Genomic DNA, 12,141 nt, shown 5'->3' with positions numbered 1-12,141 from the left:
TTTTTGATGGGGGATAGTGGGGGGGACAACGTTGAATGGGAATGAAGAGATTGTGGCGGAGAGCTGGGGTTTTCGGTGTAACTACACCGGCAACTGGTGGGCTGACGACCGACGACTTGCTTACCTGCGGGGGCAGCTTAAGGCTCAATGAAAAATGGGTTAAACGCTGCTACGCTAATTGCCGGACCCGCGATCGTGTTCGATTGCCTCGGACGATCCTCCTGGATTGATGCTCGAAAGATGTCTGTACATTTGTAACAAATTTTCGGTATTCTACAGATTCAAGTTTTGGCACGCCTCCAAGTTTACCACTGTACGATCCTCATTTATTTGGCAAAAATAAGCAGCTAGAATTCGGAGCAATCGAAAGAATCGAAAAAATCGAACAGTATCGATAGTTCGCTTTCGACCTACTAAGATTATCGCAGCAAGAAACAAATTCCCGAGTAACTCCTGTTTATTGCAACCGACGCGGAAAATGTTTATTTTGCATAAAGATCCGCTGTCTAATTATAATAATTCTCAGCTCCTATCTTCGCAATCGTTCGCTCACTTTCTCCTAAGATATTTTTTGCACGATCAGGAACCCAATTACTGTGGGGGTACCAATTACTGTGTCTATATTAATTATTGGACTGCGGATCTTTATGCATTTATGGCTTTTGAAAATTTTCAACAAATGCTATAATATAAAATTCCACAGAATTTGGTACGATTTTTATTTATTTCAGATCTACGAAGGCTAGTACCGCTAAAAATTCGATTTTATTTGTTTCCACTTTTCTAAAATTTGCCTACAAAAATTGAAAATTGTATAAACATCCGCAGTCTATTAATTATACTTATTTTTAAAGCATAATGTATATTAAAAAAGAGATATATAACATTAACTGATTTTAATGAAAATAATTTAATATCTCTTTCTTAATATTTATCATGCTTTAAAAATAAATGTAAGTAATATAGGCACAGTAATTGGTACCCACGCAGTATTTGGGTCCCTTACCCTAGTCAGTGTTTCTGTTCAGAAACCTCTGCACTAGTATGACTCGATGTTGCTATGGGTACAAGGGGTTGATACGAATTATGTTCGTTCGCCGAGAGGTGTTCATTCGTTGTGCAGGTCAGCATACTTGGTTCCTCCGGGAAATCATGATCCGATAAACATTCTTCCGTTTGTCCGGCTGTTTTTCTCGCGTGCTCTGCCCATAATCGGCTCCTTTTGTTTCTCTCGCCGCGGGATGCGGCGCAAAGCTGCCTACGCCGTTGAATTAAACTGGAACTGAAATTCTAATGAGGCCGGATGTTCCTGCGATCTGGCGCACCTGATCTATAATTTCATACCCGCATGCTGTCCGTGCGCCTGCATGCACCAGGTAGCTCCGCGGAAAAAATAGGAGAAATACGAATGCAAACAGATACGTTATTTGTAACCGATCAGGTTCGCGAAGAATATCCATTAGTCTTCGCTCTGTTGGCGGTCGTTGGTCCGATAACGATTCATCATTTATCGGTTGACGCGTCAAACTATTCTTACACCTGCTGCTTCGTGTAAAAATGCTCGCGGTGTAACCTAACACCTTCTGCCTGCCGTTATCGTCTAGATATCTTCGGAAGATATGGGAACTCGTGAAAAACAAAACTTTGTTTGTTAACTTCTCAAGCGGGAACACGCCGGGATTATTCTTTTGTGTTTACTCCTCGTTTCATCGGAAGGCTAGCGTAAATAAAACGTTAAAGTAATTGTGGACTTTTTAAATCCGGCGATTGAATTTGTTGCTAAGAAGCTGTTGCTGCAGTGATGAATTTTTATAAATTTTTTTATCGTGGTCGTTCGAATTGCACTGAATTAATTGTCGTAAATATTTTTTTCTCTTTTCTACCTACATCGTGGATATTAATATAATGTTTTTAAAAATTTCCAATATTTATGTACGAGGAACTGTTTTAATAACAGAAACATTGATTGCAAACCGATTTAAAAATTGTATGGAAAGTATCTGTGAATTTATAATCTGTTTTTTAATATTAAATTGGCTGCAGATCTCTATGAGATTGTCCGTACTCGTTTTTCCGAAGATTAGAATAAGACAAAGATTACATTCATTAACTAGAAGATTGTTTGTCCTAGGGACGAACTAAAATCATTAACAATTTTCATTCGTGTGCAAGTTCCTTCGTATCTTGAAAATTAGCCATAAATTGCACGAAGATCAGCGGTCTAGTAATAACGTCGTTGGTAACATAAAGGGGTGACTAATTAGTCCATTAAACAATACACCTCTATCGACAAGCTGGAAGTCTCTCAACTCGAAAGCATTCCTTACGACTAAAGCTACTTAATTGTTCACCGCTGAATCTAGTTATTCCCACCGTTCGTTTGCAAGCGTTATACAGTGTTTACTCGATGTATGTCCAATACACGGGTCTGGCCGGTGACATATATCGGCCAGGGGATACTATTCTTTGATCCACGCCGAACGTAGAAAAGGACAATAGTGAAAATAGGAAATACTGAAAAATAAGGAATTTTTTTATTGGATTAGTAGTAGTCTCACACCGATTTACGCGACCCGTATTATATTACACCCCTGTCTCGAGTTTCATGGCCTCTCACTAGGTATAGTTCTGGAACTTTTATCGGCTAGGCATTTGTGACATACATAGAATAAACATTGTAGTTTGCGTGTATGAATTATTTATTTCGGTTCACCGGGACAAAACGGAACTTCTACTAATGGTGATATTGTTACGATGAAATTATGACAGCAATAAAGCTGCCAACCCTCCTCTTGCCCCCCCCCCCCCAACAATATTCCGAAGATATCGCAAAGATTTGGATTAGAACCAATCGGTCAAAAGCAGTCGAATTTCGATGAGAAGATCGACAGATCGACAACATGAAAAGATCTTCTTCTTCTTCTGTACGATCTTTTACACATTAGAGACTAGTAGTCGATCATTATTCTATAAAAATAGTTGTGTTTGCAGTTCGTCTCTATTATTAAATATGATGTGCTCATCGGCAAGGAGGAGCAGAAGCAAAATATTATCGCTGGACAGCGGATTTTTGCAATTACGACAAAAACGGGACGGTACAATATGAAACGGTACACATATTAAATGAATTTAAGAATACAGTGGTTTCTCGATATATGTCGTCAGAGCCTGGATGATAAACGTCGCGAAATTATCCCCACTACCGCGGGGTATACCCTGTGAGGAGTGTGAAGATAACACGGCTCGAGTATATCTCCTGGACGATACACGACGCTGACAAGATCCGTATTGTTGACATATATCGAGGAGTCACTGTATCATTGTACTGCTTTCGACTTATTATGATCGTTAACGAAGGAAAATACTGTCTATTTCTCGCCTGTTTCTGGCAAATGATGCAGAAAATTTTCATTCAATCATAAAGATCCGCAGTCTAGTTACAGCGTAATATAATGCGTCGGATTGATACGACGATTCTTTTGTTCTTACGTGTGTCTTCGAGGGTGGGTGGGACACGGTCCTAAATATAGGAAACGATTTCGGACGCCCGGGTAATACCGAGCACGGAACACGGTCAAACACATTGTTTGCGGGCAACGCCCACCCATACTGGCCCCGGCTTTTACTGCCGGGCAGTAAAGAACGAAAATTATGATCGGACTGCTTGTCACTGCTCCGGGCGTCGCGTCGAGGAGCTCTCTAAGATCAGCCTATCCCCTAAAGTCGCTCGTTTCCCCGCAATTCCGCGTGTACGGGCCCGAGACGTGCCATTAGTAATGTAAATGGAACCCGCCGGAAAACGTTTCCAAGGAAAAGTCGACGTTTATACATTGCTAGCCGGCTGGTTGGCTAACTCCGAGCGACCACGATCTGTCCACAGTCCACGGCCGCGCGATTTGGTAGTTTGCACTTTTTCTTCATCCTTCACCACTGGGAGGGTCAATTCAGAACCAGGATTATGTCGAAAGATTTTTTTTTTAAATTCAATGTTTTTATTTTTATTTTGAAAAAATTTTTCAAGAATTTTTCCTAGGACAAGTACAACTACTACTGTCTCCGAAAGATATTTTACGAATCCTCGTTGCGCCAGAAGGAAAGTAAGAAAGCGAAGAAACATTTTCGAGCACAGTTCAAGCAGAGGGAGTGGGGAGGGGGGGGGCGGCGGCTAGGGAAACTACGAAATCTAGAATCGAGAGAAAGTCCCTGGGCGCTCGAGATGCGAGCGCAATTACACCCGGGGGCGATAAAAGTGTTACTTCGCGGTGTAATTTAGAAATATTTTTACGCCGGCTTCGTTCGGGGCCGGGAAACGAGAACCGTGCCGCACACAGAATTGCCACTTCGCCGGTGCAATTCGTCCGCGAGTTTCCACGCCGCTCCTGTTTATATTCTACTTTCCATCCGGGAACTACCGGTAAACTTTTCCCCTTTCGATGCGAGGAATGCAAAATTGTTCTGTAAAAAGCTATGGGGCCGGATGGGAAACCGTACCGGAGAAGCGACAAGTTGTCTACTTTTCTCTCTCCCTCTCATCCCTTCGACCCTTCGTCTCGTGTGTTGAAAGACGCAATCATTTGAAACCGATCAGCTGAGATGTAATATTAATACATCCAGGAACACCATAAGTCGAATGAATAATTTCTTGCAACGCGTGTTCCGTCTTTTGCGACGCGTTGCTGGTATAAATCACCAGCGCAGAGTGCTAAATTAATTATTTATCGAATCACCTGCAGATTTAAATTAACACGTATTGTCGAAGGTTTAATAGACTCCTTTAATAGAGTTCCTGATTTGTTACGAGTCACCTGAGAATAATTGTACAAGTTTTAGGGGGTCGTTGCGAAGAGGTCAATCTTCGAATCTGTGGCAGATTCAGTGACGAATAAAATGTTTATTTTTAGCGCTAGAACTATCGGAAGGGTCGGAGCGACTTCGAAATTAAAACAGAGCGCAGTGATTTACTGTATATTATTACAACCTATGCAATAGACACTTCTATCGCAAATATATGGGCAAATAAATCGCAGGCTGTTTACAGATAAATACAATACACTCTGGCATAGTTAATTTAACGTTTATACGCTGAATCACGTGAAACACAATTAATGGTCGTTTATAGTTCCCGTTATGTATAACGCGACGCTACAATTCCCCATGCTTGACCTAAAACATTCACGAGAAATTGATTACCAATGGCGTCTCTGCCGCTGCAAGGACAAATGCTACGTTCCCGAGGCGTTGCGATAATTCAGTTCTGTATAATACACATTTTCCCATCTCGTTTGTCAACGTTCGATGCATTTCGGGATCGATAATGACGAAAAGATACAGCGTGTTCGGGGATCGATGGAAGCTCGATCGTGGAAAAGGAGCAACATCCGCCGGCACCGGTAACCTCTCATTGAAGGGCTCGCCACACCCTTCGTGGTTGTAGTCCTTTGGCCCCCTTTTCCCCTTCCCATGGGATCGTCACTTTCGACGTAGCCGATGAAACGCGGCATCCTTTTGTTTCAGCGGTTCCATTCACCGTACGGGCGACCACCTTAAGAGCGAGTCTCTTTTCCTTTTCCACGTATTCGGTTCGAGAAAGAGAGGAAAAAATACAACTGGGAGTAGCCGGGGCAGGGGGAGGGTGAAAAAAGGACGAGAGGCTACGGGATGGAAGGGTAGGAGACAGAGTAGGAAACGGTTCTCTGTATAATTACAGAGGCGATCTTACCGGAGACCCGCCGTAGATGAGTGACAGTGGGGACCACCTTTCTCAATCTAATGGCTCTTCCGCAAAGGCAGTGGCGATCCGAAATTAGCCTGGAAAAATTGGTTTTCTACGAATTTGTGCAAGGGGTGGCTCTCCACGGGGGTGTAGAGCATCGAACGATCGATTCGATCGAGTGGATCAGAGTCGCTTCATTCACCGGAATTAATTCCTGAACTCTAGATTATAGCAATCCAGTTTCTTCTAAAAATCGATTCTCCCCATTGCGCCCTTATAATGCAAGTGCATTGAATAATAAATAGACTGTGGTGCTTGATGCGAAATGAAAATGTTCTGCATCGATTGTGGGAAACAGGGGTTAAATAAAAATTGACACGATACATTTTCATACTTTGTCATTTACTTTTTCGAATTTAAACGTAGCCATTAGTACAGTAAATCAACGGATTAGGGTAACGTCCCTAACATTATACAATATCTACCGTACAGAAAGAAACCGACTGTCGGGTGTTGTCCTCGAAGGGTTAACAACTTTGTTAATGTTTAGAACAATATTATTGGATATTTCTAATCGTTAACTATTTTATATTCTGCCCAGCTAATTTCTTCATAAAATTTCAAAGTCTACTAAAACGTGATCGATCATTAAGCAACACCTCAGCGACCTCAGAATCCGCTTTCAATCTTTCATTCATGCAATGTAAAAATCTTTGTCTCTCCATCAATGAATAGAAATTAAAAGGTTACGTATCCCTATGGCTACCAGCAATATCATTCAACAAGGATGCTGAAAAGAACCATACGATGGTCCGGATGACTCGGCGAGAAGGTGGTTCGGTGGCCGCGCACAAAAGTTTGAAAGACAACGGCAGGAAAAGAGCGAGTAGCATGCGGCCACCAATGAAGGGAGATGGTCAAGCACGTGGGGGAAGAGGCTAACATTGTACGAGGCATCGAAAAGTTTCCTAAATGGTGTTACCATACGATTTCCTAAATCGTGTGATTCCTTGCGAGCACAAACAGCCGTCATAGGATTGATCAATTTTTTGAAGCTGTTAATACTCCAGTAGGTTATGAAATAAGCTAAAGCCAAAAGTCCATAGCACATGAAATAAAAAAAAAACAGAATATAGGGTTTATTCAAGTGTGAATACAAGAGGAGCTTCTCGCTCAAGCGCTTCAGGTCAACTGACTGTGTTCGAAGTCTGTCCTCGGAAAAATGCCGTCTTTACTCATGGTCATAAACGAGTGGGAGAACCCAGGTATAAGAGATAGCGGCAGAGGAGACTTTTCTTTCGTACTTACATAGATTCTAAATGTATACTTTCGCACTCCCACTTATTTAGAATTGTCGCTCCCACTACAGCGGCGGAGGCTCTTCATTCATACGCGCACGCTTTCGAGAACAAAAGCAAACGGAAAAGAAACTCAGATAACTTCTAAATATCTAGTTTACAAGCAGCACTTGAACTTTGACGATCGCCAATAACAAAGAAGGAACTATCGCCTCTCAAATTTAATCAAAATCGGTGCGACGGATTTTATGGAAAAGAAAAATTGTCTGCACGTCTTTAAACTTTTGTATCTCGCTCGTCAGGTATCGTCATAAAAGCCTGACACAAAGAGGCCACCCACGAATTGAATAAAAATCAGTGTGCCCAGTTTCCGTGCGAACCGTCGCGAGTGCAGACAGCCATCGTACAGGCTCGAAGGCGGATTTTTCGAGCAGAGAGTCTCGAAGCGATTCGCAACCGTGCGGATGGTTTCGCGCGGAGTAAAATCCGCCTCTGCTAACCCTACATCGAGAGAGACCGTCAGCTGGCCGCGTTCTTGCGTGACGCCGCACCGAGCCCGACTCCCTACGTCGCGAGGAAGACCCGCCTCGTATCTCTCTGTCCTTCATTACTATTCCATGTGTCGTAGCGGAGGAGGGTACTCTCTTCCCCGACCCGACGGAACAGAACGCGCGCAGCCGTGTATAGGCAACAACAGCAACAATCAGGTCGTGTGCGTGCCTAAACCGTGCGTGCACGCGCTCGCGCACGACCGAGCCTCTAGCTCTCTCGCTTCTCCTCGCCGCGCCGCGCCGCGCCGCGCCGCGCCACACCGTTCCCTTTTTTCCAAGGGAACCGCACGCTGCTGGCCGAAGCCGAAGCCGGAGCCAAAGTCGAAGCCGGGGTACGCGCTCTCCTCGCATGTGCGTGTCCAGAGCCACGAGGAGGGCTCAGGCTCGCTAGCCACGCTAGCCCGCAGCGCTCGATGTCAACTCGTTGCCATGCATCTGCCTCACCGGCCTTCGGCCGTCACGCCATCGTCCCGCTTCTTCTTCTTCTTCTTCTTCTTCCTCTTCTTCTTCTTCTTCTCCTTCTTCTTCTTCCCGAGAAGAAACCTCGCGCGATTTCTACCAGTTCTTCGGCCTGATTTCGTGTACCCGTTCGCGACGAGCTGTACAATGCATACGGGGATGGAGGTAACTTCGAGCACCGAAACACCTGTTATTCTAGGACCTCGATGGATGCTGTGTTGGCTAGACAACGTTGCGGATGGTGTCAATGAAGTATGGTGGTAATGATTTTATTGTGCATTCTGTATGGTTACGAGATTTTTGGACACCTTAACGGGTTCGCTAGCAGGTATTGCAGACCTTCGTGTACTCAAACACCTGTTATTCTAGGACCTCGATGGGTGTTCCTAGTTTCTAGACAACGTTGTGGTTGTTTTCAATGAGCTCTGGTTGCAATGATTTTATTGTGCATTCTGTACAGTTGCAAGATTTTTAGGGGCCTTTCGTGAACGTTCGTTATCAGTCTTAGGGTGTGTGTCCATTTGAGAGCAAAACCGAGTGTGAAATTCGTCTGTGTTTTATTTTCTACTCTCAATAGCGTGTACACTGACGAATTTGACTCTCGAGGTTATCCCACGATAGTTTTACTCTCAAATGGACACGCACCGTTACACATGTGTACACGATTCTGTATTTTACGTAAAGAAAATGCAATTAATTTTACACCTGTCGTTATTTCAGATTATAAGAAGTATCATCCTCGTCGGATGACAGTACAATCACCGAAGAGATAAAAATGGCGCTATAGAAATTGATCAAACTTATTTGTTAAAGTAAAAGTAAAATGCTAGTAGATGCATTTTGGTGCCCCGTACAAACCGTAAACGCATGTGGAAGGGTGGGAGGGAGGAGCGTGTAAGGAAGCGCGAAGATTCCTCGCGAGGAATTCGATGGTTTGGGGTTAATCCATTGGCCCCTAACCAGAATCTCTGTTTCCCCCTGCTCTGTAACATAATTGGCCCCTGCGAGGTCTAGTCTGGGGCCAGGAGGGATTTCTAGGAGTCGATGGGCGAGTCCAATTTTGTCGGCGTTTATATTCCGGCGAGGCACCCGGGGGGCCCGGCACTTATAAGTGATCTAATGAAAGTCGAGTCTGATCTCGTCGATCTAGCAACGACTGTATTACCATGAATTGATTTTGAAAACGCTGGCCGCGTTGAAGCATCCTCCGAACGAGCTTACGGGCTACCTGAATCGAAATCGGATCGGGTCGAAAAGAAACAAGGGTTGCGTATCTGAACCGGCGAACGACCAATGATACGGCGGATCGATTCGCGGAGACATAAATCGTAGCGAATGGTAGTCCCGGTCGAACAAAGGAGAATCAGTTAGAAGAGACAGACAGAGAGCCGATGAGAGGGTAGCCAAAATAATTAGCGGTAGGCATGAAGAAGATCGGGCGGAAGGTCGTGGCCAGGAAGCGGCTTGGGGAGTCCTGTGATCTTTGGGAAGTCACGGGTCAGCCTATGTGTGCTTTGACTGGTTTTTGCTGGCGAATATTACCACGAGCAATTAGCCGAGCCTCATTAGTTACTGTCCAATCAATCAAACCGCTGGACGGAAGGAAGAGACTGAAACGTGCGACAAACAGTCATCTCCTAATCCAAAACGGGACCTTCGAAAAGTTAACTAGCCACTGAACATTTATTTTAGCGTTACCGATGCGACTGGCCAAATTTGAGTCTGCATACTACGTTTAGCGACTGGTACAAATCTGAAACTGAAGTTGTTGTTATGTGATTCTCGTAAATGGATTTCAGGCGTTTACGATAAAAATTGGAAAATGCTTTTCCATCATTAATTTGGACAAGATGAAAACGATACCGTGATATTTTTAAATTCTCCCAATCCTTTTTCTATTTTAAATTCCATCTACTCAATTTTGTTATAAATTCGTGAAATCCGCAGTCCAGTTATGTACCTTGAAGAAGACAAATATTTACGGCGTTACCGGTAGAATTAATTGATTGCGTGTTATGAATTAGGCTCCGATTAGGCCACGGACCAAATGCAGACACTCGTAGGCCTCGGTTTTATAATTTCTTTTCGACGACGAACATTTTTGAGAGCGGTAACGCACCCAGCATCCATCTTCCTCAACTTGTGCGGGTTGACCCCTTCCACGGGAGTTTAAGCGAAAGCCAGGTAATCTGCCGGGTGCTTGGATCCCGCAGGTTCATTAGTCAAGAGACTAAACACCGTTGCCCCACGCTGTTAAGTAAGCTGTAAAACCTGGTCTATCGGAGCCAGCCGAGAGGACAGCGCAGCGGCGCGCGAGGCTCTGAACTCGATTGATCGTCGCGCGATGATCGTGCGAAAATCGTTGTCACGTGGCCGCTTGATTCCTGACGGCAGGTGGTGCACCCTTAATGAGCCACTTAAAAGTCGATTAATTACGACAAGCAGCCAGAAACGGGCCTATCGACACCTATTCGAAGCTCGTCTTTCTAAGAGCCAAAACTCCGTCATTCACGATAAGGTAGAGTGACTAGGTTACCGACAAAATTAAGCGAAAAATGGTTTTACGTGCCTCAACTTTTCGTGCTTATACGACAATATTTTTCGCTGGGAAAGGGCTCATTTGAAAGAGGAAGGTTCAATCTAGCGCGCGCTAACGAGATTATGAAGATATTTGGTATTATAAGCGTTAGAAGTAGGCCAAAAATTGACGATGTGCATGCCGTAGAATCCAAGCATTTTTATGTCATTGGATAAGTTTTCTGGATGAAATCGAGAGTAGCGAAATTCAGCTATATTTTCTCTTGACTCTCTGCGAAATAAAGCCAAAAACTTGGAGCACCTTTCTGGCGTCAGAATGCATGATATCGATAATACAGAGCAAAAAATGTGACAAAGTTTAGTCATAGACTTAAGACCTGTCGGATCAAGACCAAGACGGATCTTAAGTCTGTGTCTGAAGGCTGTGAATTGAAGTTACACAGCAGTTACCGACCTGCTGACTCTGAAAAAGTCACGTGACTGCCCTTGGCCCTTAAACTCTCGAGATCGACATTTAGTAGATCAACATCTCTCGGCCAGCAGTAGTCAAACATTTGGTTACGCTCGTCGCGTGCCATTGGTAAGCTTTGTATTACCAAGTGTTCCATGTTATTTGAAATCAAAACAAGAAATAACTAGGGTAAGGGGCCCAATTACTATGGATGTACCAATTACTGTACCTATATTAATTATACTCATTTTTAAAGCATAATATTAAAAAAGAAATATTACTTTTTTTCATTAAAATCAGTTGTTCGTGCATCTCTTTTGTAATGTTCATTATACTTTCAAAATAAGTACAATTATTATAGGTACAGTAATTGATTTGAGAATAATAATATTGATTCATCGGGAATATTTCTTCATCTCAAGTTTCTCCAAAGAAATAATCCTTAAAATAATGTGCAACAAAGACTGGACTCGAACCTCGGATAATTTTGGGCCATAATATCACGATTATCTAAAATAATTATTTCGAATAATTATAAAATCAAATACCATATTATTCGGGATAATACTTCATGTTATTTGAAAAGTGATCGCAAGCATGGAAGTAATTATAAAATAACGTGGCACTTGAAATAGTATTTCGAATAATGTTATTTCAGAAGTGTCTGCCGTGGTTCGAATGTTTTCGTCCAAATTCCAAACAGCCTATCATTTTTCAGCGGTGCCTAACTATGTGGGGGAGGGTGTATGCGTGTGGCTACAGCAGCGCTATTATTTAGGTACCACCAAGTGTCCCGAAATTAGTCGACATGAAACTGGTCCCCTTATTGTCGCGCGGGTACGACTGGTTCGGTGGTGTCCCATGGTGCTGGGCTGGTCGAAGTCACGGTTCTATGGTACCCCCGATTACAAGGGGAGCGCGTGGTTGGTCACTTTCCGGGGGACAGTGTATGGTGGTGATGTGTGACGTGGCCTGACACGATGTCGAACCGAGTCCCGCTGGTCAGTTGGGCACATCGTGGTCGTACATGATGTATATGGTGCGCGGGAATAGGGGCGGGGCGGAGACAGATGGGCGTGCGGAGGATCCCTTTGAGGCTGCCGCATGCGGCGCCAGTGCCTCTGCCCTGGA

The sequence above is a fragment of the Halictus rubicundus genome, chromosome 1 (genome assembly GCF_050948215.1).
Source record: "Halictus rubicundus isolate RS-2024b chromosome 1, iyHalRubi1_principal, whole genome shotgun sequence".
NCBI classification, from domain to species: domain Eukaryota; kingdom Metazoa; phylum Arthropoda; class Insecta; order Hymenoptera; family Halictidae; genus Halictus; species Halictus rubicundus.
Note: the sequence above shows the minus strand (reverse complement) of the source record.